Source organism: Hyla sarda, chromosome 5 (genome assembly GCF_029499605.1).
Source record: "Hyla sarda isolate aHylSar1 chromosome 5, aHylSar1.hap1, whole genome shotgun sequence".
Classification (NCBI taxonomy): Eukaryota; Metazoa; Chordata; class Amphibia; order Anura; family Hylidae; genus Hyla; species Hyla sarda.
This window is the reverse complement of record NC_079193.1, coordinates 227,910,970-227,938,741: the sequence shown is the minus strand read 5'-3', so window position 1 is coordinate 227,938,741 and position 27,772 is coordinate 227,910,970. Positions and strand designations below refer to the sequence as shown.

At 45.3% G+C, this 27,772-nt stretch overlaps 2 protein-coding genes across 8 annotated transcripts in view; one reads left to right on the top strand and one right to left on the bottom strand.

The window, feature by feature from the left end:
* The window catches only part of RNF144B (ring finger protein 144B), a 154,397-nt gene that overhangs the window by 95,288 nt on the left and 31,337 nt on the right, over positions 1-27,772 (bottom strand). For 2 of the 7 annotated variants that reach the window (XM_056521265.1, XM_056521264.1), the window contains exon 1: positions 18,089-18,362. The exons of 3 other annotated variants lie outside the window; for them this stretch is intronic. The gene's annotated coding sequence lies outside the window, so the exon portion shown is untranslated. Of the gene's footprint in view, positions 1-18,088; positions 18,363-18,825; positions 18,883-27,772 lie in introns of those variants that run through there. 2 more of the 7 variants (XM_056521268.1, XM_056521263.1) reach the window with 2 other exon arrangements.
* DEK (DEK proto-oncogene) overlaps positions 19,141-27,772 on the top strand; it is a 122,408-nt gene continuing 113,776 nt past the window's right edge. Inside the window, exon 1 of the mRNA XM_056521260.1 lies at positions 19,141-19,245. The gene's annotated coding sequence lies outside the window, so the exon portion shown is untranslated. The remainder of the gene's footprint in view (positions 19,246-27,772) is intronic.

Genomic DNA, 27,772 nt, shown 5'->3' with positions numbered 1-27,772 from the left:
AAAAATCCACTATTTTGGACTCTGGAATTTTGCGCATACACCATTGACCGTGCGGTTTAATTAATTATATATTTTTATAATTCGGACATTTCCGCACACGGCGATAGCACGTGTTTATTTTTATTTACACAGTTTGTTTTTTTTAATTGGAAAAGGGGGGTGATTCAAACTTTTATTAGGGGAGGTGTTAAATGATCTTAATTCCCTTTTTTTTTTTTTTTTTTTTTACTTTTTTTTGCAATGTTATAGCTCCCATAGGGGGCTATAACACTGCACACACTGATCTTTTACATTGATCACTTGTTTCTCATAGGAAACCAGTGTTCAATGATTTTGCCGCATCACTGCTCATGCCTGGATCTCAGGCACTGAGCAGTCATTCGGCGATCGGACAGCGAGGAGGCAGGTAATGATTCTCCGGCTGTCTTGTAAGCTGTTTGGGATGCCGCGATTTCATCGCGGCAATCCCGAACAGCTCCCTGAGCTAACCGTCATTGTTTTACTTTCACTTTAGACGCAGCGTTCAACTTTGAACACCGCGTCTAAAGTGTTAATAGCGCGCGGCACCGCGATCAGTGCTGCGCGCTATTAGCCATGGGTCCCGGCAGTGGCCCCGCGTTATAGAAAGGGAAAGGACTCAGGACGTACCGGTACGTCCTTGGTCCTTAACAGGTTAATAAGGGGTGCAGTGAGCATTTACACCCCACTGGCGTTTGACAGCTCTTTGGAACAGTGGGCTGAGGGCGCCGGTCCTCTGTCTGTTTCCCTGTTCTATCCGGCCTATTGTGGGTGGGCAGAACGGGGTTCAGTTGCACAAAAATTGCAAAAATTTACAAAAGGAGTGGACGGAGTGTGGCATAAATGTAGCATAGCCAAGGCAAGCAATCAATTTTACTTAATCTATACCAGCTCTGTGTGTGTAATATGTTTAAAAATGAAAAGGAATAAAACTTATTAAGTATGAAAGTTGCACAAATGCCCCCACGGATGATTTGGACTAGCTGTCTGGTTCAGTTCATTAGCTTAAATTGAAACCATTGCATTACAGAAACTTCTTTTATCACTGGGCCAAAAATGAAAGTAGGACATCTTTTATGTATTAGGTACATCAGTAATTTCCATTAGTTTTAAATACATGTAGACAATCTGCATTCCCAAATAACTACTTTTACAACTAGCTTGAATGGGACAACAGGGATGTGGAATTTCTATCGCCCGACGCCCGGGACTAGCAGTTTTGGGCGCCGGGCAGGTGAATTTGTCCAGCCCTTAGCCCGGCTTCAGGCAAGCAGGGAAGGTGTGAGGTGGTTTTGTGCGGCGCGATCTGCAGTCTGTATAGAGCGGCTCCCGACTCCTGCCCGCTCCATACTCTGCAGCCTGTGTCCTCGGAAGCAGAGCAGGGGAGATGTGAAGCTGTGTATTGGTCTTCTCTCCCCTGCTCTGCAGACGTGCGGGGGTAGATGAGGGGCATGGCTTCTTGCTCTGCAGACGTGCGGGGGGAGATGAGGGGGCGTGGCTTCTTGCTCCCCGTGCAGACCTGCGTCCTCTGCCTTCACTTCCCCCAGCTGTAGCTTCGGAGAGCTGAGGGGAGGAGGCACGTCTGCACGGGGAGATGCATGCGGCGCTCTGCAGTATGTATGGAGCGGGCTCGGGACTCTTGCCCGCTCCATAATCTGCAGCCCCCGGATGTTCTCAGTAGCCGGGGGCCGCCGCTAATAGCCAGCATGCGGCGATCGCCGCGGCTGGCTATTAACCCTCTAGATCTCCGCTGTCAAAGCTGACAGCGGAGTCTAAAGGGAGATGGGAATGCTCCCTGGTGGGCTAGTGGGGTGAATCGCCCCCCCCGCAGCACGATCGCAGGGGGGCGATCCACTATGGAGGTAGCCGGAGGGCTTACTTCTGCTTCCTGCTGTCCCGCTCTGTCATTGATAGATCCTGGCTGGACCAGGCTCTATCAATGGATCACAGAGCACACAGATTAATAGAGTTCAATAGAACTCTATTAATCTGTATGAGGAATCTAATGATTCCTCATAAGTGTAATAAAGTGTAAAAAATAAATAAATAAAAGTTTTAATAAAAGTTTGAAAGACACACAATAACCCAGTGGTCTTCAAACTGTGCCCCTCCAGATGTTACAAAACTACAATTCCTAGCATGCCAGGACAGCCGTTGGCTGTCCGGGCATGCTGGGAGTTGTAGTTTTGCAACATCTGGAGGGCCACAGTTTGAAGACCGCTGCATAAACCCCTTCCATGTTAAAAGTTCAAATCACCCCCTTTATCTATATAAAAACATGCAAACATAATAAAAATAAACATATTTGGTATTGCTTCATGCGTAATTGTGCAACCTATTAAAATATAACATTATGTATCCCGTACGGTAAATATTAAAAAAAAAAAAAAAACACAGATTTGCAATTTTTATAATATCCCAGAAAAAAAAGTTAAAAACCGATTAAAAAGTCAGATCAATACCAAAATGGTACAAATACAAAAAACAGATTATGGCGCAAAAAATGAGCCCTCATACAGCCTGGTATGTGAAAAAAAACAAAGCTACAGGGGTTAAAAAAAAAATTAGAAAAAGTTCAGAATTCGTAAAACATGACATAAACGATACAAATCTGGTATTACTGTAATCAGGCGCCTAAAGTATAAAACTAACATGTTATCTGACCACAAGGTAAATGGCGCAGAAAAGAAAAACCACCAAATCTGCTAAATTATCTTTTACTATTTCAGTTTCACTTCCATATATTTTTTTTTTGTTCAGAGAATAGGTCATTGAAAAATTAAAAGGTATCATAGTAGGTAGTTATGGGTATTATAGGGCGAGGAGGAAAAAAATCAGAGCGTAAAAGCGAAAATTGGCCGAGACAAGTGGATCGTCATGAGGGAAAAGTAGATTTTGCTCCATTTTAGTCCCGTGGACAAGTAGTTTTTTTATAAAATTTCCACACCCCTGGACAAGCTACAGTATGATTTAAAGCGGCTATTAAATGTACGGAGCTGTGGACTCTTCAATCAGCTGATCGGTGTTTTGCCCCTCACCGATCAGATACCGATGGCCTATTCTATAGGTAACCGGTCCTAAAAAGGTCCTAACACGCTTAAAAGGGAACTCCGGTAATTAAAGGGGTACTCCGCCTCTAGACCTCTTATCCCCTATCCAAAGGATAGGGGATAGATATCTGATAGGTGGTCCTGCCGCTAGGGACCCCCGCGATCTCTCCTGCAACACCCCCATCTTCTGCAGTTCGCTCTGTGCATGACGACAGGCGATACAGGGGCCGCCCCCTCGTGATGTCACCGCCCACGCCCACTTAATGCAAGTCTATGGGAGGGGGCGTGGCGGTTAAACCAAAGTGTACATTCATGACTTTCTACATATATTCTGCACTAAAGTATCCACCACTACTACAGGGGGGGAATTTAATAAACAACTTGTCCGAGGGACTAAAATGGAACAAAATCTACTTGTCCCTCATGGTGATTTACTTGTCCCGGTACGCAAAATTAATTTTAACCAAAATAGTCTGTAAAAATGGCCTATTAGTTTACTTTTTGCCTTCTTGCCCTATAATAGCCATAACTACTATTTTTCTGTGGTGTCCCAAAACAGGACTTTGTCCTGTTCTTCTGTCTAAAGTCCCCTCAGCCAGAGCCCCTCCATGACAATAGGGCTCTCCTAGTCGCCTCATATAAATGGTATTTATTGTATAAATATATATATATATTTAAGATGTTATATAGGAATACCTCTGTATAGGACCTTTGAGGTCACGTGCCTTAAATTAATTGTATTATGGTTTAATTTTTAAGGAACTTTGGGTCATGTGATACCTAGAGTTCACTGGGTCAGGACTGACAGGTTCTGCTGACCAGTGAGCTTTGTCCCACCCCCTTGATATCTAAGGGGCTGCTGCCACTAAATTCGCTCTCTTAGTTCCTGCTCTTAGCTCTTCCTTCTGAACATTAAAGAAGCACATCTCAGAACAAATATCAATTCAAGCTAGGCATCAAGCCTAAAGTCCAGCAGCAGGCACAAAACCGTAAGTTACCAAAGCTCAAACTACTGAACCCTGTGTGACTACTAGAAACACAAATCTCCTAAAAATATTAGCACAGTGGCTAGCAAACAAAGCTCATTGATCTCTGAGTCCCACCAAACCTGTGAGGAACCTGTACCACGGTTCTCTCTCAAAGACTGTTCTGTTACATGCCATTGCATAAAATATACAGTAAAGTTACTTCAAGTTTACTTCATAAAATCTGCTGTGGACATTCCGTTATTCCTCCTTGCCGTTTGTGGGACGGGTGGCGGTAGGACTATTACATTGAGGAAACCGCACCCTGGCGTCACGACAATTAAGGGTTAACACCAATATACCCTACACTATAACCAGCACCACATTTCCATCTACAGACCCATATGAGGGCTTGTTTTTCACAGGATCTATTGCACTTTGTAAGGACACATTTTATTTTTCTATAACAAATGCTCCGAAACAAAGAAAAAATTATTTGTGAGGTGAAATTGCAGATTTGGGGTTTTCTTTTCTATGCCATTCACCTAGTGGTCTGACTTACATGGTATTTTGAAACTTTAGGTCACCCTGATAATACCACATTTGTTTAGTTTCCGTCATGTTTTACTAATTTAAAATTCAAAAAGTAATTTTTTTTTACTTAAGTTATCATTTTTTGGACCCATATAAAAAAGGTTTTATTTTTCTGCATACTGGGCTTTATGAGGGCTAATTTTTTGTGCCGTAATCTTCTGTTTTTATGGGTAAATTTTGGTATTGATCTGGTTTTTATTTTTTTTGATCGCTTTTTACTTTATTTTTTCTGGATATGAAGTTATAAAAAACGCAATTCTGTGTTTTTTTATGTTAACGCCATAACATAATATACAGTATATATATAATGTTATATTTTAGCATTATATATTACGCATGTGTCAATACCAATATTTTCATTATGTTTACATGTTTTTGTATGGAAAATGGGAAAAAGGGGGTGGGTGATGTGAATTTTTTATTTTGAAGGGTTAAAGTGTGTTTTTTGAACTTTAAATTTTTTATTTTTTTAAGCACACTTTATTAGTCCCTTAGGGGACTTTTAGGAGGAATCATTAGATTCCTCATAAGGATCAATGCAGTTCTATTGAACTCCATTGTCCTGTGCTCATTTGATTGAGCCTGCTCTAGGCAGGCTCTTAATCAAATACAGAACCACGGCAGTCCGTGAAGGAAAGATAAGCCCTCCATCCCACTAGACCACCAGGGTCTGGTTAAAGGTCCCTTTAGACCAGGGGTTTTAAACTAGGGATACGCCAAAAGGTTATGCGAGGGTACGGCAATTTGCTGACAAATACCGGCCATGCATTGGCTACCCGCGGACATACTTTCACCCTTTAGGGGTACAGTCGCGAAAAAGGTTGCGAACCACTGCTTTAGAAGCCACTGACCAAAGCTTTGGACAGTGGCGATCTAAAGGGTTATTAGCTGGCCGTGGCTATTAGCGGCGGCCCCAGCTACTGAAATTAGCTGGGGGTTACTGGGTATGAAGCGAGCTTGAGTTAGGAGCCTGCTTCATACATCCTGAGCACTGTCGGCTCTACTAGCCCAAAGCAGGGCTAAATATCAGCAAAATTCACATGCCCAACACCCAGAACTGCATGTCCCGGGTGTCGGACAATATGAATTCCACATCCCTGTACGATATTCATAGCTTTGGAAGATTGCCTTGAACTGTCAAATAAATGCACATTGGCCCTGATTTACTAACATGATCCCCGACTTTTTATTGTCCTCTGCGACACATTTTACTGGTAAAAACCTGACGGTTTTCTAATTAATCTGAGGTTTTTTTTTAACCCGACTAAAGGGGCGTGACTTACATAACTAAGGGCGTGTTCCCAACATTTTCCAGAAAACCCGGCACTTGTATTTTAAAACCCACAAGAAAAATTGTGAAATACTGAACTTGAGGTGTGGAGAATCTGTTAAAAAGTGTGGGCTTTTTTGAAAATCCTGTTACTTTGTCCGCTTAGTAGCTTTTTATATTACATTTTTTATTTTATTCATTTATTTTTTGGAATCCCCCCCCCCCCCCCTTTTTTTAATTTGTTAACCCATTATCGACCATAAATGTAAAGTTCCGTCCTGTTGCAGAGTTACTTTGAAAACAACCCAACACGTTTCTGGTAAAGTGCAGAAACAAAGGTAGCGCGTCTCAGAAATACATTCTCAGCTTTCCAGACCAAACACTGCAGCCTTTACTTTTACTGCTGCTAAAAATCTTGGGGGATTTTAAAGGAACTGCTGATGATATTATCTCACTATGAGGGGAAATACACTAACATATTTTCCTGTGTGAGGATCTTTTGCAATGTGTTTATCTCTTAGAGGCATGACATGGCAACCATTATGTTCTGTAGTTCTCTGATAAGAACTAATTATGACCATATGCACATTTGCATTGCCTCCTGCATACTGAATTCCTGAGATAGTCGATCATCTATAGTGTGAAGCTAGGTTACTGAATAACCTGTTTCCGTGTCATTGTTTAATACGTTTGTATGTGAAACACTCAGGACACCAGAAAATCTGGCTACATTCTGAAAATGAATCTGAAGAGGATTATTTTTCCTGAGCAATAATCTTTAAACAGGGTTCATATACAGTGTTTCTGTCTATATTCTGCTTTCATTTTCATTTGCCACAGTCACACATGTTATGAAAACACAAGAGATACCATATCAGCCAGACCACATTTTCCTGGCTGTTACTAGCAGTTCTGTTACAGAGGCCATACACAACCATCTTATAATAATATTACTAGACTTTTACAATAGTTCATACACCAAAAATGTATAATATTTATTTTAACCTTTCAAAGGGGTTCTCCGCCTCTAGACATCTTATCCCCTATCCAAATAATAGGAATAAGATGATTACTGGGGGGTCCCAGTGGCCAGACCCCCTGCAATCTGCTGCACGCCATGACGCTCCCTCCCATAGACATTAATAGAGTGGAGTGATGACCACAGCCAGCCGGAGCCGAGCACAGCCAGTGTTCTGGACATAATTGTTCAGAACGCCGGGGTGCCAGGTAGGAGATGGTGGGGGGTCCCAGCTGCCAGCCCCAGGCTATCAGACATCTCATATTCTTTGGATAGAAGAAAAGATGTCTAGGGGCAGAGTACCCCTTTAAATCATAAAGAAGTTAGGCTGCATTCAAATCACGTTTAGGCACTACGGCTGACAGGTCCGGCTGGGAAATTTCAAAACCAGGAGCTCCCATATCCCAGCTGGACTGGCACCAAAACCCATTCACTTTAATGAGCCGTCCGGAGTTGGATAGTAACTCGGGTCGGCTGAATTTTGCCCCGTACACACCTTCACCCGAAGGCTCTTGCCTGCTGAAGTCATGCTTTATCTGCTCCAATAAAGCTTTGTGATGGATGGTGTATGCAGTCTGCTTTTTATGCTCTACTAAAAGCATTTTACATGTCTGCCCGCGACTTTACACCACCGGTGTCCTGACTCTGAAGGGCCGTATGTCTGTTGGATCCTGGTCAATGATTACCCCCTACTCCTAGTTTTTGTATGTGCCGGTCTTTACTCTCTTTTCGGGACAATACTTAAGCTCCATCACTGCAGTAGAAGTCTTGTGATATATGTCCCACCCCCATTATAGGTAGCCAATAGTACACTTCTTGATCCTTGCACTACTGCATGCAGACATTGTAATTCTATGGAGAGAAGCAGCGGTGCACCATTTCTAACTCGCAGACCTCCTCCTTTACCTGTCACAGCCTGTCCTATTGTGCCTCCCCTGGTCCATGACATTAGCCCTGCCAGCAGCAGTGGAATTATATCAGTATTATGATGAAAATCAGAACTGTGCAAAACAGAAATGGTAAATAATTTGGATGAATCACCCATCATAGTAAAATAAATTTAACTTAGGAATGCCCTTACATAAAGGGGCAGAACAGCAAACACAATAACATGAAAAGATGTCTAGAGATTCATCTCATGAGCAACGCAGCCCAGGGATGTGGAATTCCTATCGCCCAACGCCCGGGACATGCAGTTCTAGGTGTCGAGCAGGTGAATTTTTCCGGCACTTAGCCCTACTTCGGGCAAGTAAGGCCGAACCTGACAAGCGCAGCGGCGCTCAGTAGTCTGTATGGAGCGGGCTTCCGACTCGTGCCCGCTCCATACTCTGCAGCCCTGGCTGTTCTCAGTAGCCGGGTGCCGCCGCTAATAGCCAGCATGCGGCGATTGCCACAGGTGGGTATTAACCCTTTAGATCGCCGCTGTCGAAGCTGTGTCCACAAAAGGATAAAGCTTTACAGTCATTTTTAAATACTTTTGACATGTTATGCAGACAGGCCATAAGTTTTGATTGGTCAGGATCTCAGTGGTTTAATGGAGTCAGAGTGAGTGTTGAGCTGGAGAGTGAAGCATGCCGTTTCACCTGGCTATATGTAGAGATCGTGGGGGTCTCTTAACACCTTAAGGACACAGCACAGCTAATTTTGGCCTTAATATTTTTGCATTTTCGTTTTTTCCTCCTCTCTTAACATGCATAACTCTTACTTTTTCACCGAAATACCCATATAAGGGCTTGTTTTTTTTTAAGCGACCAATTGTACTTTGAAATTACATCTTTCCTTTTAGCATAAAAACGTACCGTACTGCAATTTTTAAACTTGGGGGCTGGGGGGGGGGGGGGTTAGTTTTCTGTACAGTGCACTTTATAGTAAAAAATTATACATTGGCCCTGATCAATCATTCAGCCTGAAACCCTAATTGTCTGTTTTTTACCTGACGGCGACCAATTACAGCTCAGCTTTCACTTTACAAGAGCTTGTTAAGATTAAAAAGTTGAGCTGTGCTTGGTTGCTTTGGGAAAGAACAGACAATTAGGGTTTCAGGTTGATTGATATATCTCCCACATTATCTTTATCCTGTAGGTCAGTGCAATTTAATCTATAACCAGAGATGTGGAAATCCTATCGCCCGACGTCTTGGGCGCCGGGCAGGTGAATTGTTCATAGATTTAGCCCTGTATCTGGCTAGCAGGGCCGGAGCGACTTCCCTCTTATTTTTCTTTAATGCCGGTGTGAGGTGCAGGAGCCGATGCAAGTCTGCACTTCACACCGGCACTCAGGGTGTATGGAGGGGGCAGCGGCCCCCAGCTGATTTCAGTAGCCGGGGTCCGCTGCTAAGAGAACCCACCCCGTGCCCCAGTCTGTCCTCCTTCACACACAGAAATCCTCCCCGTGCAGTGCAGTCTGTCCTCCTCACACAGAGCAGTCATTATGGAGGTGAGGAGCTCCCCCCACTCTGTGTTTTCCCCGTGCAGTGCAGTATGTCCTCTCTCCCCTCCCTCCCCCTGCTCTGTGTTTTCCCTGTGCAAACTTGCAGCCTCCCCATGGTAGATGAGGTCCTGTGGAGACAGAGCAGGGGGAGGAGCTGTGTGCGGGGAGGGGATTGAGCTGTGTACCGAGCTGTGTTCGTCCTCGCTCTCCCCCTGCTTCTTGTGTAATGTAGAGCGGGGGGGGGGGGGGGGTGAAGCTGAGGTGAGGAGGCTGAGCATGCAGGCGGCGGGAAGGGTGGTTGTATATGTATGTAATGTATAATTAGGGTGAGCGGATGTGTAATGTGTGTATGATGTCTGTGTATATATGATATCTGTAAGATGTCTGTGTATATACGATGTGTGTATGTAATGTATGATGCGGGGGCAGCGGCGGGTGTATGTATGATGATGTGTCTGTATGTATGATGTATGTATGTATGTATGTATGTATGTAATGTATAATATAGGGGGCAGTGGCCGGTATATGTATATGCATATGTAGATGTGTATGCATATGTGTATGCATATGTACAATCAACATCAGCATCAGGGCATGCCGGGTGTTGTAGTTACTAACTGCAACTCCCAGTATTCCTTGACATAGCCTATGGCTCTGCAGCTGACACAAACCAAAACTACAACTCCCAGCATGTTACACAATAACCTTAACTGTACTACTGTACAGTGCAACATGCTGCAACACCCCCAGAACCATAGACTGTATCAGGGCATGATGGGTGTTGTAGTTATCTAGTAACTAAATGCAACTTCCGGCATTTTCTGACACAAAATGCAGCGCACAAACTGGAGAAGTAGAAACCCCCCCCAGTAACAGCGGCGTTCAGTGTTTTCCAATCAAAAGACTCCATATATAAGTCCCTATGAAGACTGAAAAATTGTGATTAAAATATTTTAAAAAGTGCGTATATATGTGAATAAGCCCCTTTCCTAATAAAAGTTCTGATAATAAATGGTTCCGATAAAAACTACAGATCACGGCACATAACATAACCCTCATACATCCCTGTATATGGAAACATTTGAGTTATAGGGGTCAGATGGGGGGGGGGGGGGGGGGGCTAGATACAGCTCTCCCGCCGCTAATAGCCCGGCATGCTGTGATCACCGTGGCCGCTATTAAACCATTAGATCACCGCTGTCTAAGTTGACAGTAGTGTCTAAAGGGCTCTTATATCCATCCCTGGTGGTCTAGTGGGGTGAATCGTACTATTTTGGTTGAAATTATTTTATCTACCAGGACAAGTGGATTTTCTAGAGGGACAAGTAGATTGTGTTCCGCTTTAGTCCCTTGGACAAGTATTTTTTATTTTTTTTTTATTTCCACACCCCTGTATAACCAATTTTTTTTTCCGTATACAGGGACGTAGAAAGGCTCATTTTTTTTGCACCGTGATCTGTACTTTTAATTGGTACAATTTTTGTTTTGATAGGACTTTTTGATCGCTTTTTATTAATTCCTTTCTAATATATGATGGGATTAAAATAATCATTATTTTTGGTACTTGGTACTTTTTTATTTTTTTACGTTTAAGCAATTTACTGTGTGGGATCATAAAAATGTTTTAATAGTTTGGACATTTATATACCAAATATGTAAATTGTTTTATTTTTGGGTAAAAATGGCAAAATAAGGGCAAATAGATTTTTTACTAGAGGTAGAGGTTTTATATGATGATTTTAGAAGCTTTTATTTTACACTTTTTAAAGTCCTCATAGGGGTCTTTTATAAGCAATCATATTGCATTCACTGTATATTGCTATGCCTATTGGATAGCATCACACAGTGTGATCCTTGATCCCCTGACATACTAGCTAAGCCAGGCTGCATCATTGGATCGGCCATAGGAGGCAGGTAAGGGGACCCTCCTCCGCTATTTTAGCTTATCCTACGTGATCACGTCTCAGAGGTACAATAAGCCTCATTGAGCTACCATCAGCATTTACTTTCACTTTAGATGCGGTCATTGACATTGATCGTGGCATCTAAAGGGTTAAGTGAAAGGCAGCGGGGTCGGGGATTGCAGTTACCCGTCATTAGTAATGAGTGTCTGTCTACTAACAGTAGCTGATCAAATGTAAAGAAATTCAGATGGCACTAACTTGTCAGCAGAATCATCCTTTATTAAAACAGTCAGGTCTTTGATACAGGTTCTGGCCATCGGGCCTTTTCACGCTATCTCCAGCGCTTCCTCATGACAGTAGCCGACACTCACTGCTCTGAAGCAACTGCAGCTTCAAAGTCACTTAAGGCTTCAGGGCATACAGGTACACCCTTGGTCCTTAAATTGGCACGGTCAGATACAAAAAAACCTCTTTATATTATTGTACATCATGGCTTTTGTCCAAGTTGAAGCACAGGCAGAGGAGAGGGAGGGGGGAGAGAGGGGGGGGATGCTGGGAGTTTAGCAACAGCTGGAGGCATCCTGTTTGGGAATCACTGGCGTAGAATACCCCTATGTCCACCCCTATGCAATCCCTAATTTAGTCCTCAAATGCGCATGGCGCTCTCTCATTTCGGAGCCCTGTCGTATTTCAAGGAAACAGTTTAGGGCCACATATGGGGTATTTCCGTACTCGAGAGAAATTGCACTACAAATTTTGGGGGGCTTTTTCTCCTTTTACCCCTTATGAAAAGGAAAAGTTGGGGTCTACACCAGCCTGTTAGTGTAAAAAAAAAAAATTTTTACACTAACATGCTGGTGTTGCCCTTTACTTTTTATTTTCACAAGAGGTAAAAGGAAAAAAAGACCCCCAAAATTTGTAACGCAATTTCTCCTGAGTACGGAAATACCCCATATGTGGGCGTAAAATACTCTGCGGGCGCACCACAAGCTCAGGAGTGAGAGTGCACTATGTACATTTGAGGCCTAAATTGGTGATTTGCACATGGGTGGCTGATTTTACAGCGGTTCTGACATAAACCCAAAAAAATACCCACATGTGACCCCATTTTGGAAGCTACACCCCACACGGAATGTAACAAGGGGTACAGTGAGCATTTACACCCCACAGGTGTCTGACAGATTTTTGGAACAGTGGTCCGTGAAAATGAAAAATGTAATTTTTTTGTTTGCACAGCCCACTGTTCCAAAGATCTGTCAAACGCCAGTGGGGTGTAAATGCTCACTGTACCCTTATTACATTCAGTGAGGGGTGTAGTTTCCAAAATGGGGTCACATGTGGGGGGGTCCACTGTTCTGGCACCACAGGGGGCTTGGTAAATGCACATGGCCCCCAACTTACATTCCAAACAAATTATCTCTCTAAAAGCTCAATGGCGCTCCTTCTCTTCAGAGCATTATAGTTCGCTCGCAGTGCACTTGACGTCCAAAGATGGGGTATTTCCATACTCAGAAGAAATTGGGTTACAAATTTTGGAGGGCATTTTCTCCTATTACCCCTTGTAAAAATGTAAAATTTGGGGAAAAAAACAGCATTTTAGTGAAAAAATTTTTTTTTTCATTTACACATCCGACTTTAACAAAAAGTTGTCAAACACCTGTGGGGTGTTAAGGCTCACCATACCCCTTGTTACGTTCCTTGAGGGGTGTCGTTTCCATAATAGTATGGCATGTGGGGGGGGGGGGGTTTGCTGTCCGGGCACCATAGGGGCTTCCTAAATGGGACATGCCCCCCAAAAACCACTTCAGAAAAACTCACTCTCCTAAATCCCATTGTTGCTCCTTCGCTTCTGAGCCCTCTAGTGCACCCGCCGAACATTGACATACACATGAGGTATTTTGTTACTCGAGAGAAATTGGGTTACAAATTTTGAGAGGATTTTTTTCCTTTTACCCCTTGTAAAAATTCAAAAACTGGGTCTACAAGAACATGCAAGTGTAAAAAAATGAAGATTTAGAATTTTCTCCTTCACTTTGCTGCTATTCCTGTGAAACACCTAAAGGATTAACACACTTACTGAATGTCATTTTGAATACTTTGAGAGGTGTAGATTTTATAATGGGGTATTTCTAACCAGAAGACCCTTCAAATCCACTTCAGACCTGAACTGGTTCCTGAAAAATTCCGATTTTGAAAATTTTGCGAAAAATTGCTGCTGAACTTTGGAGCCCTCTGATGTTTACCAAAAGTAAAAACATGTCAACTTTATGATGCAAACATAATGTAGACATATTGCATATGTGAATCAATATATAATTTATTTGGAATATCCATATTCCTTATAAGCAGAGAGCTTCAAAGTTAGAAAAATGCTAAATTTTCAAATTTTTTATGAAATTTTAGAATTTTTCACCAAGAAACGATGCAAGTATCGACGGAAATTTACCACAAAGTAGAATATGTCACGAAAAAACAATCTCGGAATCAAATTTATAAGTAAAAGCATCCCAGAGTTATTAATGCTTAAAGTGACAGTGGTCAGATTTGCAAAAAAATGCTCCCGTCCTTAGGGTCATAATGGGCTCCGTCCCCAAGGGGTTAAAAAAATGCTAAATTTTCAAGTTTTTTTTTTATCAAGTTTTGGAATTTTTCACCAAGAAATTATGCAAGTATCGACAAAAATGTACCACTAATAAAGTAGAATATGTCACAAAAAAAATAATCTCTGAATCAGAATGATAACTAAAAGCATTCCAGAGTTATTAATGCATAAAGTGACAGTGGTCAGATGTGAAAAAAATGCCCGGGTCCTTATCCTCTTAAGGACCCATGACGTAAATGTACGTCCTGAGTCTGCTCCCGTTCTATAACGCAGGGCCACAGCCAAAGCCGGGACCCGTGGCTAATAGTGTGTGGCACTGATCGTGGTGCCGCGGGCTATTAACCCTTTAGACGCGGCGTTCAAATTTGAACGCTGCGTCTAAAGTGAAAGTAAATCATTGCCGGTTAGCTCATGGGACTGTGAGATGTCCGCGGCGAAATTGCGGCATCCCTAACAGCTGTAAGACAGCAGGAGGGTCCCTTATCTTGCCTCCTGTTGTCCAATCGCCGAATGACTGCTCAGTGCATGAGATCCAGGCATAAGCAGTCAAGCAGCAGAATCATTGTTCAATGGTTTCCTATGAGAAACCATTGATCAATGTAAAAGACCAGTGTTATAGCCCCATATAGGAGCTATAACATTGCAAAAAAAAAAAAAAAAAAAAGTGAAAAAAAAAAAAAGAGAAGATCATTTAACCCCTTCCCTAATAAAAGTTTGAATCATCCCCCTTATCCCATTTAAAAAAAAAAAATGTGTAAATAAAAATAAACATGTGGTATCGCCGTGTGCAGAAATGTCCGAATTATAAAAATAGATCATTAATTAAACTGCATGGTCAATGGCGTACGCGCCAAAAAAAATGTTGGTCACTTTTTATATCATGAAAAAAATTAATAAAAAGCGATCAATAAGTCCGATCAATACAAAAATGGTTCCGCTAAAAACTTCAGATCACGGTGCAAAAAATGAGCCCACATACTGCCCCATACGCGGAAAAATAAAAAATAAAAAGTTATAGGGGGGGGTCAGAAGATGACAATTTTAAACGTATAAGTTTTAGGGATCGACCGATTATCGGTTTGACCGATACTATCGGCCGATAATCATGATTTTGGGCGTTATCGGTATCGGCAATTACCTTGCCGATAATCCGATAATGCCCCGCCCCCCCGTCGCACCCCCCACCGCACCGCCCCGGCCCCATTGCCTCCCCCATCCCCGGTTTTATAATTACCTGTTCCCAGGGTCCAGGGTCCACGCTACTTCTGGCTCCTGCTGCATCCTGCGTTACGCTGTGCGCAATGACGAGTGACGCAACGTCACCGTCAGTGCGCACAGTGACAGCTCAGGAGGACGCCAGCCAGATGTAGAGTGGACCCCGGGAACAGGTAATTATAAAACCAGGGATGGGGGAGGCAATGGGGCTGGGGCGGTGGGGGGTGCGACGCGGCGCGGTGGGGCGTGCGGAGCGGTGGGTGGGGGGCGGTCGCGGGTGGCGGTGATAGGACTCAGGAGGACCCCCGGACAGACAGGGGGAGAGAATCGGGTGGTAGAGGCGGCCTATGGCACCGCAAAAGCCACTGCAGTCCATTGATTTAAAGTGCCCGCTTTCGGCCCTAACCTCCACAGATTATCGGTATCGGCCCTAAAAAAAAAAACGATATTGGTCAATCCCTAATACATTTTCCTTAATGTAGTTATGAATTTTTCCAGAAGTACTACAAAATAAAACCTATATAAGTAGGGTATCATTTTAATTGTATGGACCTAGAGAATAAAGAGGTGTCATTTTTACCGAAAAATGTACTGTGTAGAAATGGCGAAAAGTTACAAAATGGCGTTTTTTTTTCTCAATTTTGTCTCTCAATGATTTTTTTTTTCCGTTTCGCTGTGAATTTTTGGGTAAAATGACTGACGTCATTACAAAGTAGAATTGGTGGTGCAAATAAAATAAGCCATCATATGGATTTGTAGGTGCAAAATTGAAAGAGTTATGATTTTTTAAAGGTAAGGAGGAAAAAACGAAAATGCAGAAGCGAAAAAAACGAAAATGCATAAACGGAAAAACTCCGGGTCCTTAAGGGGTTAAGGTAAAAATGGGCTTGGTCCTTAAAGGAGTACTCTGATACCCAAAAACCTGACACCATAGTGAAGTGTCCTGGAATACCTTTCATTAGAGGTCCTGGTCGCCCAAATCGGTCCAGCCGTTCTCCTGTAATTCTCCCCGGTAATTTCGCTTACTTCCGGGTACTGTAAGCATGGCCGTGACGTCAGGAATGACGTTTTCCCATCATGCTTACTACACTTCTTCCGCTCGCAAGACCTCCCTTACTCCTGTTCCCCACCCCTGAAATTATAATGTATAACGCCCCTTGCTGCCTCCCCTTGTTGCTTTACCCACCCCCTGCCACTACGCCATCTCCTCCCCCTCTGCCTCCTCCAATCAGCTCCTCCTAATCGCTGCAATCGGCGCACAAAAGTAGCTAACAGCTCACATAGCTGTAGCTTTTGTGCCGGAGAAGCAGCGTTCCCTGGAGTTGGCTGGCACGTCGCGCGAACAGTGAGAGGAGGAACGAATGAGAGGCACTTACTACACGCAGCAAATCACTGCTGGGGAAACGAGGTGGGTTATGCATATTCAGATATGGGACCGCACCGCAATAGTGGGGGCTGGCATTCGGTGGGGAGTGAACTTAGAGATATGACGTTTCGTTTTAAAGATGGCCGCGGGCAGACAGTGAGTGTTGAACGAAAATCATAACTCACTATGAGAGGCTGCACTTCCGGTTTCGCTGAAAAACATGGATGCCTGCATGGAACGCTAGTGAGGTCATTGACAATCTTATATATCTTAGGGAAAGCTTTATAATGGTCTTTAATAGTTTTTCCTCAGAGTACTCCTTTAAGGGGGTTGTACAATCAATGACAACTTATCCCCTACCAACAGGATAGGGGATAAGTGTTTGATGGTGGAGGGTTTGACCGCTGGGAACCCCAGCAATCTCCAGAGCGGATGTTGTAGTTAACACGCGCCCCATTCATTTTTATGGGAGTGCCAAAGATACCCGACCGAGTGCTGTACTCTTTAGCACTCCCAAAGAAATTAATGTAGCGCATGTCATCTGTAGAACGCGATCTCTGATAGTCGGGTCCTGTTCTGGGTAATGAAGGGGGGGGCCCAGTGGCAAGGGGTGTGGCGATCAGACACAGGATAGGGGATAAGCTGGCAATCACTGGGCAACCCGACAGATCAGTGGCTCCTGCCGGCTGAAAAACAGGTGCATCATTAGACTGTAGTTAAACACCAAATACATGCATCAAAAATGCATACAAGCCATAGCTTTTGCGGAAGCTATGCCCATTTTAGGTAATAACGCTCACTTGTCAAGCAAGGTGAAGAAAAATAAGAAAACATCTAAAAAAAAATTTAAAAAAAATGTGGACGAAGTTATTTCAATTTATTTTTTACCCCACAATTTACACCAAGTTTTGGTGCGGGCAGTTTTTGTCTGCCCCTCAATGTCTATGGGGCTGGCAGGAGTGGACAAGCCCTATACTTAGTGCTCTCCACCAATGGTCTTTAACCTGCGGACCTCCAGATGTTGCAAAACTACAACTCCCAGCATGCCCGGACAGCCAACGGCTGTCTGGGCACACTGGGAATTGTAGTTTTGCAACATCTGGAGGTCCGCAGGTTGGGAGACCACTGCCCTAGACCAGTCAGCTATCGAAAAAACTACAATTCCCAGCATGCCCAGGCAGCCTTTGGCTGTCCAGGCATGCTGGGAGTTTTTTTATTTTTTTTTCCAACAGCTGGAGGCACACTAGTTGGAAACACTGCCATAGACCTTTGGATGTAGCAGCAGGGCACATGCTAAAAGTACTCGGTGCAGAGAAGAGAATGGGGGGCTAATCACTATATTGTGAGGGTCAAACATTCATCAGGCTTCCTCTTCATTGACCAATGTTGGTTGTTGGAAAACCCCTTTAAAGTTTCTGGTCACTTGTAATGTGTTTACCCCAGCCAGGTGAAAGGTGAGATTGAGGTGGGCACCATGCTGCAGGGTTTGACTGGCTTCATTGGTAAATATGCCCCCTGAAAGGTTTTCTAGATACAACAGATATGCAGCGCCGTGCCATCCAGCTGACATGTCATTGCATGAAGAAGTACGGGAACCCTCTCCATACAGTCAGTCTATAGGGTCCGGGGTAAGACATCTGCATGGAGCCCGCTTACCTTAGAGAAAGAGCAGCTGGCGGGGAGGATTCTACACATACATGGCCGCACAAGCCTCCTGTCCCGCTCTCCACCTTCCCAGGCACCGTGTCGCCGCCGCTGTTGTGGCACTGAGGTAATCCCCGCCCTCCGTCTATTGGAAGCGAGTTGCCATTATCTGGAGAGCACGTCACGGCTTGTGTGCAGTATCTAAAAGAGCGCTGCATGGAATGGTACAGGAAGCCTGCGAGCAGCACTTCCTACTTCCCATCTGGGGCTCCTCATTGCAGCTGCAGGTGATTACAACCTCAGGGCGGCGAGAGTCGCTACTGTTCTGCTCTGCTGCCATAAAACAACATGGAGCTCACACAATGCTTATTTCTTCAATGGTCTGTCACAGCACCCTGCTCTGACCCTTTCTTCAGCCTCAGAGACCTCTGCCACACTGTACCGTGACACGCTGAATAATGCCTTACATAGGTCACATGACTACACATTCATTACCGTCCACATCTCATCTGCTGTGATAGAAAGCAGACAATCCCCTCAGCTCTCTCCTTATGTACTGTAAGCTTATATTACATTCTATGCTCCTAATGGTGCACGGATTCACAGAAAGCCATTAGAAAGTCTGAGAAAGAATGTTTTATGTTTATTACATTTTTTTTTATAAAGCTATATGTACTCCGGCAAAAATAATTTAGTCTGAGTCTACCTGTCTGAGTCTACCTGTTGAAACAAAACAAACCTGCACTTACCTTCCTCAGTCCCCCTAGCCTCCGGTAATGCTGCTGTCCACCCACTGTGTACTTCCTGGTGCGGGGTGTCGAGATGTCACCTTGGTGCTCAGTCAATCAAAGGCTGAGGCAGGACACTACTGCGGTCAGTGATTAGCTTAGCGCCAATGTCTTGGGCTTGATGCAGGAAACTGGCTGCAGCGATGTCCTTTCTGAGCCGGCAATAGAATGAGCAGAAGTGTAATGCATTGAGCCACAGCACTGGTCTCTGATGGTCAATGCATCACACTGCCACTCAGACTATTGCCGGTTGAGGCAGGACATCTCTGCCACGAGCTATTTGCTGAACCGCTGTGTGAAACGTTGACCAAGCACAATACGGAAGAAAACACCATCAGAAAACTGGAACGCAATATTGGGATATCGAGGGTGCAGCGGCAGGTGAGGATAGAGGATAAAATGTCTGATGGCGGGGGGTCCCGCCACTAAGAACCCCCACGATCCCCGGCGTGGCACCCCAGTAATCCGTGCATAGAGCCAACTCCATGCCGGATGATTTGCGACTACGGCCGCCACACCCTCTCCATTCATGTCTATGGGAGGAGGCATGACGGCTACGTACTAACCATCATGCCCCCTCCCATAGACATGAATGGAGGGGGCGTGGTGTGATGTCACTGATAGAGTGGTCAAGATTATTTGTTTTATTTGAATATACGCTTTATAATGCTTTATGTTATGTCTGAACTTAAGACTTTAAAGTGTATGCTGTGACACTGACTTGACCACGCTTTCTACACTTATGCAAGATAAAGATCTAGTCCTAGCGAACAAGTGGAAACCACAAGCTAGAGACAAGGTGCACAAACATTCTTGTGGTTTGTTTTTCCGATCAGGGGAAGCACATTTAGGGTATGTTCACACTGAGGAATTTGAGAGGAATTTCCACGAGTAACCTGCTCGCTTTTTCCTCTCCAAATCATTCAGCAGTGAAAACCCCATAGAGTTGTACAGAATTTCTGCCCCTCAGTTCACACTGAGGAATTTCCTAAAGCAGAATTCTGACGAGGAAGTATGTTCCGCTTGAAGAAAGAACATGTTCTTTCTTTCAGGCGGAATCAGCGTCGTTCTCCCATAGAGATCAATGTTATTTTTTATTTTTTTCAGTCAGAAGCATTTCCACGCGGAATCCGCGCGGAATTTCCGCATGAAAAAAAAAAAAGAGGAGTACCGTATTTATCGGGGTATACCACTCACCGGCCTATAACACACACCCTCATTTTACCAAGGATATTTGGGTAAAAAAAGTTTTTTACCCAAATATCCATGGTAAAATGAGGGTGCGTGTGTGCGCGTGTATACCCCGATACACCCCCAGGAAAGGCAGGGGGAGAGAGGTTGTCGCTGCCCGCTTCTCTCCCCCTGCCTTTCCTGGGGTCTAGAGCCCTGCTGCCAGCCCTTCTCTCCCCCTGGCTATCGGCGCCGCTGCCTGTTCTGTCCCCCTGACTATCGGTGCCGACGCCCCATTGCCGGCGCCGATAGACAGGGGGAGAGAAGCGGCGCCGACAGCCAGGGGGAGAGAAGGGGCAGCGGCACCCATTGCCGGAGCCGCTGCCCCATTGCCCCCCCCCCCCCCCCATCCCCGGTGGCATAATTACCTGGGTCGGGTCCGCGCTGCTGCAGGCCTCCGGCGTGCGTCCCCTGCGTCGTTGCTATGCACGGCGCGGTGCACTGACGTGCAGCGCATAGCAACGACGCAGGGGACGCACGCCGGAGGCCTGCAGCAGCGCGGACCCGACCCAGGTAATTATGCCACCGGGGATGGGGGGAGGCAACGGGGCAGCGGCGCCGGCAATGGGAGCCGCTGCCCCTTCTCTCCCCCTGGCTGTCGGCGCCACTTCTCTCCCCCTGGCTATCGGCGCCGGCAATGGGGCGCCGGTACCGATAGTCAGGGGGACAGAATGGGCAGCGGTGCCGATAGCCAGGGGGAGAGAAGGGCCGGCAGCAGCGCGCTAGACCCCAGGAAAGGCAGGGGGAGAGAAGCGGGCAGCGACGGCCTCTCTCCCCCTGCCTTTCCTGGGGGTGTATCGGCGTATAACACGCACATAGACTTTAGGCTAAAAATTTTAGCCTAAAAAGTGCGTGTTATACGCCGATAAATACGGTATTTATGAATAGAAATACTTGATACTCTTCCTCTTCCCCTCCTCCACATGAAACCTGCATTTCCGCGCGAAATTCTGAGTGGGAAAAAAACTGTATTTTGGGGCGGAAATCTTCAGCGTGATTTCCGCCCCAATTCCTCAGTGTGAACATACCCTTAACCTGTACCACAAGCCTAGATGACTTATAGCTGACTTCTTGAACTTTAGCTTTTAAGCTGTAATCAACATATATTCCATTTTATGTATTTTTCTGTATGACATAAGCATGTACAATAAAAGGAGCTTGCACAACCCATATAGGGTGGGGGGGGGGGGAATGAGCATCAGAGAGCGTCAACCAAGTGTCACATGGTTGATTCTGTTCCAGCATTCAGCTGAATTCACTCTCACCACTCATATCATCTATCTCATATCACAAGAAAGAGACACCTTGTAAGAGTATAAGTAGCCTACTCTATCATCACGAATGTGGAAGCTCCAAATTTTTGTGTTTTGGGCACTGCCGCTGCCGGCCTGGAGATCGTAGGGGTCCCTAGTGGCCCCTTTAAGAACAAACTAGGCTGTATCCTTAATGGTTAAAGGGAATATAAATAACATCAGTGTCACTTGCACTAACCTAATGGTACAGGCTAATAGTGCAGGTGACTCTGATTACACTTGTTTTTACCTTTTTTATTTTGTCCATCCATTGCCGAGATATTCTCTAAAATGTATACTTGTAAATTAGGTGGTTTGGTGCACTTGGGGCCCCATGGTGCACTGGTATGACCGGCCTACTTGGTACCGTAGAACCCCAACTTAAAAACTTTAATAAAGTCGGACAGCATACGTTGGTCCATGGAGAAAAAGCAAAACAGGAAGTTGAATAAGATGCCATTGAAAGAGACATCGGTCAATCACAGGCCATAAAGTCATCTGTAAACATACAGTATATGTGTATGTATATGTCGTTAGATTTTAAACCGATGCTACTAAAGCCTTTAAGCAATGGCACTTTTAGTCATCCAGTTAATGCATCCATCACCAATAGGCTATTATGAAATCTATTTAATGGATAAGTTATGAAACCCTATTAAAAGCTTATGACATACACAATTACAGATGTCTGTTAAAGCTGCGATACAGTGGTAATGGAAAGCTAAGGACACATTTGGTATGTTACTGTAAGTGATACATCATTGTAAACAGAATCTTTGTCACTTGTTTACATTGCCCCTAGATAGGGCAACATAAACCTAATGACAGAGTCTTTGATAAATTTAGCATTTTTGGGACTTTGCCTTGTCTACTTTGTGCTCTACTCTTCATAGCTAGATGATGTGATGGTGTTTTTTGTGCAGAATATTTACAAAACCTAAATCACTTATGACAAAATAATCAGAGAAGATTTTTGCTGCAGATTTTCTCATTTACAGTGTGCCATTTATGTCACCTGTAAGACACCATGTAGCATGCTCAGTCATTACTTAGCACAAAATGTTTCAAAATATGATATAATAGACATTGATATTGGAGGACAGTATGTGTTACTAGATTTTCCATTCGTAGAACTGGAAAAACGGAATGACAAAAATTCCTATGGTGAGATAGTAAACGCAAAAGAGAGACACAAATATTACATCTAAATGGAGACATCTTAACCAGCAAGGACAATCCTGGACCTGTATTTACTTGATTTTAGGTGTCAATGAGTTAGTGGATTTGTAGCAGGGCGCACAACGTGCCGAGGCTTGTATACAACTGAAGCAGCAGAGTCATAGGTTTCCTAAGCCTAATGTATCATTTTAATTATTGTTTATTGTAGTCATGCACAAGACAGAACTACAAAGAACTCTGCACAACTCCCATCTTTCCAAAGGACGGTCTTATGGAGCTCCCTTTAGCGGAGCATGCAGCCAGGGCCGGCCTTAGGGGTGTGCGAGCTGTGCGGCCGCACAGGGCGCTATAGCAACAGGGGCGCCAGACGTCCGACACAGCTCGCACCAGGTATTTGTAATTTGTATTGCCCGACGTGCAGTTCCGGGCGCAGCACTAAATGCCGGTGTAATGAAGAAAACTGTGCTCTGTAGCGGAATGTGACCCTCCGCACAGGGACACAGTTTTCTGCTTTGCAGGCCGCTCCCTCTCATTACATTCCCACTACCCTCCCTCAACTGTGTCCCTATGCGGAGGACCACATTCCGCTTCAGGGCACAGTTTTCTTCATTACACAGGGAGGTTTCACTTACCCCGCCCTCCCCCGCATCTCTGGTTGGCTGGCCGGCCCGAGTCTGAAGAGGGATGTCGCGCATGTGACGTCCCTCCGCAGACCCGCACAGGAGGACGTCAGTGACGTCACTCGTCAGGCCGCCGCCGGAGAGAAGTGCAGGGCAGGTAAGTGTATCTATGTATGTGTGTGGGTGTCTGTGTGTGTGTGTGTGTGTGAGTCCGGGGGGGGGGGGGGGTTAGGGGAGGAGAACCTGCTTCTACCTTATGTGGGGAGCCTGCTACTACCTAATGTGGGGAACCTCTTCTAACTAATGTAGGGAACCTGCTTCTACCTAATGTGGGGAACCTGCTTCTACCTAATGTGGGGAACTATACTGCACCTAATGTGGGGGAACTATACTGCACCTTATGTGGGGGAACTATACTGCACCTAATGTGGGGGAACTATACTGCACCTAATGTGGGGAACTATACTGCACCTTATGTGGGGAACTATACTGCACCTAATGTGGGGAACCTGCTTCTACCTAATGTGGGGAACTATACGGCACCTAATGTGGGGGAACTATACGGCACCTAATGTGGGGGAACTATACGGCACCTAATGTGGGGAACTATACTGCATCTGATTAAGGGGGGCAGGGGACAAGTGAAGGGGTACATGGGACTGAATAAGGGGGCAGGGGACTGATTAAATATTTAAAAAAAATATTTGTCACAAAGATTTTTTTTTCCCTCTTTGTGTACGTTTATGGGGGGGGGGCGGCGCCACGAGGTTAGCTTGCACAGGGCGCCTGAACACCTAAGGCCAGCCCTGCATGCAGCAGTGTGAACAAACCGTTACTCAAGAACCTTATTTAAATGTAACAGGATGAGCAAGCGATTAGATTGCATATGGTTCTCGGGATCCCAGATCCCACTACCAGCTTGTTTTTGCCCACCCTGCCACCCAAGTGCTTCATGTTTTACAGAAAATTGAAATAATGTGACCAGGTGGTGGGTGTGGAAGGCCTGAGATAGTGAATATAAGTTATGTGGCTGTTCTGTGTATCAGAGGTGTGTTGCTGAACTTAGTGTTGGGAATGTGCTTTAGTGTATTTAGGAGAAATGTGGGTAAAATCCATGCAGGGCTGATTTAAATGGCAAGGTATTTGAGAGCTTTGTGATTATTTTATATGGGACCAAGTAAGGTTCAGGTTGAACTTGAGACACTAAGGTTGGAAGCATTGTGGTTATCACGGAGAATTCTGCCAGGTAGCTATCCCTGTATAAGCTACTGTAGCTTTACATGCACTTTATAGCTGCTACTCTTAAAGGGGTTGTCCAGTGAAAAACACTTGAGTATCTATAGTGCTCCCATAGAAATAAATGGAGCTTGTGTCTTCAGGATGTCAGGACAACGTCTTATATATGCTAAAATCGTTATTAACCCCTTAAGGACCAGGCCATTTTACACCTTAGGACCAGAGCGTTTTTTGAACATCTGACCACTGTCACTTTAAACATTAATAACTCTGGGATGCTTTTAGTTATCATTCTGATTCTGAGATAGTTTTTTCATGACATATTCTACTTTATTTTGATGGTAAATTTTCGGCGTTACTTGCATCTTTTTTTGGTGAAAAATCCCCAAATTTCATGGAAATTTAGCATTTTTCTAACTTTGAAGCTCTCTGCTTGTAAGGAAAATGGATATTCCCAATAAAGTTTATATTTATTCACAAATGCAATGTGTCCACTTTATGTTGGCATCATAAAATGGACATATTTTTGCTTTTTGAAAAAATTAGAGGGCTTCAAAGTAAAGCAGCAATTTTCAAAAATTTCATGAAAATTGCTAAATCTGAAGGGACAGATGTTACAGAACTACAACTCCCAGCATGCCTGAGCAGTCTAGGCATGCTGAGAGTTGTAGTTTGGCAACATCTGGAGGGCTACCGTTTGGGCACCACTGTAACAGTGGTCTCCAAACTGTGACTCTCCAGATATTACAAAACTACAACTCCCAGCATGCCCAGACGGCCTTTGGCTGTCTGGGCATGCTGGGAGTTGCAGTTTGGCCTTCCTAGTGGTTGCCACAGTAAAGATCACTTTACTTTCACTTTCAATTCCCCCCTCCCCCACAGTAGTTTCCCTACCTGACCCAGGATCCAGCAGTCTCCAGCAACAATCGGGGTCTCCAGGCATCTTCTCCTGCAGGTACCGACCTCCATCTTCTTCCCACGATCCCCTCGACATCCAGGGGTGGCCAGAACGGGGGGTTGCCATGGCAACCCACTGTCCTGCTCTGCCATTGGTCAGAATCAATTCTGACCAATTACAGGGGATAGGAGGAAATCACAGCATTGCGACTTCACTCCTACCCTTCAGGATGATCTGGGCTGTCACTGACAGGTCAGATCATCACAATTTTCCGGGTGATCGGGTCACCAGAGACCCGATCAGCCCGGAATAGGAGAAAATCACATTTCTGAATTGACATACGATTTTCTGCGATCGCCGACATGGGGGGGGGGGGGGGGGGGGTCCCGGGACACCCCTCGGCATTTGCACGGCATACCTGCTGAAGGATTTCAGCAGGAATGCCGTTCCGATCTCTGCCCGGCGCGCGTCAGAGACCGGAGAAACACCAGGACGTTCTGGAACGTCCTTGGTCCTTAAAGCCCAAGGTGCAGGGACATTCCAGAATGTCCTTGGTCCTTAAGAGGTTAAAAAACATCTCCTCCAGGGATGGTGAAGATTAGGGATTAACTGATATTGATTTTTTTTAGGGCCGATACCCATAATCTGGTACCTTTCAGGCCTATAGCCGATAACTTATACCGATATCCCGGTAAAAGTTATTGGCTATTTCTCTCCCCCCCCCCCCCCCCCCCCAGCGGGGCAGAAGCCGCTGCAGATCAATGATTTCAAGTGGGCGCTTTAAATCCAATGAGCTACAGCGGCTTTTGCTGGGCCAAAGACCGCCGCTGCCCGCTTCTCTCCCCCTGCCTGTCCTGCGGTCCTCCCTAGTCCAACCACCACCGCTGCCCAATTGCCTCCCCCATCCCCGGTGTTATAATTACCTGTTCCCGGGGTCCGCGATACTTCTGGCTCCGGCAACTTCCTGCGCTGTCACTGTGCGCACTGATGCGTTTAGGACGTCACTCGTCATTGGGCAGCGCAGCGTGCAGGACGCCGCAAGAGCCAGAGGTATCGCGGACCCCAGGAACAGGTAATTATAACACCGGGGGTCCTGTTAGGGAGGAGGAGCATTCTCGGAGGAGGGTGAACGGCTCGCCCCCCCCCCCCTCTCCTAGGGAACCCACGGCTGAGGATGGATGTTTAGCCCTGGAGATTCATCCATGCCTTGCGGGAAAACCCCCGAATGACCCCAGCTGGTACATACCCGCAGTCGGTGGCTGAGCAGTCTTTGTTTTTCTGGCGGAGGCTCGAGCGGGGAGGTCGGCGCTCCACGTGTGTAGAGGCGAGAGTGAGGCTTGGTCGGTGGAGTTCCTGGTGAGAGCCGGGAGGACGCCACACCACGCAGTGTGCAGAGGCGAAGGCGAGGCTTGGACAGTGGAGTTCCGGGTGAGAGCCGGAGAGACGCCGCACCACGTGAAACGCCACTGCACGCCATCGCCATTGGAGGCGCACGGTGGAGTAGGCAGCAGCGTGACAGCGGGGCACCCGCGGAGGAGCTGGAGCCCCAAGACGGCAGAGGAGGCAGAGTGAGAGCCTGCCTCCAGGCACAAGTTCAAGTAAAGGAACAGATGGTCGTCAAGGGACTACAGCAGAAAACGGGGTGAGAACGTTCCCATATGTTTCTTTCCTCTATTGACTGTGTTATTCTACCAAACCGAGGGAGTGGCCCTTTGCTGGATTCTCCCAAAGCTCCCAGTAAATAAAATGTCTAAGTAGAATCAAATGAATTGGCAGTGAGAGTGCCTGTGTATTAGAATAGAAGAACTTCCCCCCTGTGCATCACCTCTAAACCCCTGACACTGAAAGTGACTCTAGATTGTATTATAGGATACACAGTATATAGTGTATAGTGTGAATCACGAAGTGGAACTGTGCTCTGATACCCTTAACTCTTATCCTAAGTAGGAGGCAGCTTAGGATAAAAAGGTCCTCTTGGAAAATGGCACCAAAATTAAATAAAACCAATAGTCCTGGAGAGGACCAGAAAAACACAGGGGGGGGAGGTGAAGTGGAGGGGGGGAGGGGGGGGTGACGGGCGGAGGGGGGGGGGGGGGTGGTGGTGGGTTATAGTGGACCGAGCGTTAATAAATGTATTTTCCCAATTTTTTTTTATTTTTTCCCTCTTCTTCCCTTTCCTCTTTTTTCTCTCTCCCCCTCCTTGTTCCTCTGCTGTCGTTCCTTCCTAATAGTGTAATGAGGGATAGAGGAGGATAGAGGATGAGTAATATAAAATTGATAGCCTGGAATGTTCGGGGGCTTGGGGAAAATGTTAAAAGGTTGGCAGTAATGAGTGTGATTAAAAACTATCTCCCATGCGTTATTGGCCTGCTAGAAACACACCTGACAAGGGATACGGTTCAGATATTAAAAAGAAGTTGGTGGGGAAGTAGCTTCCACTCATTTTTTTACAT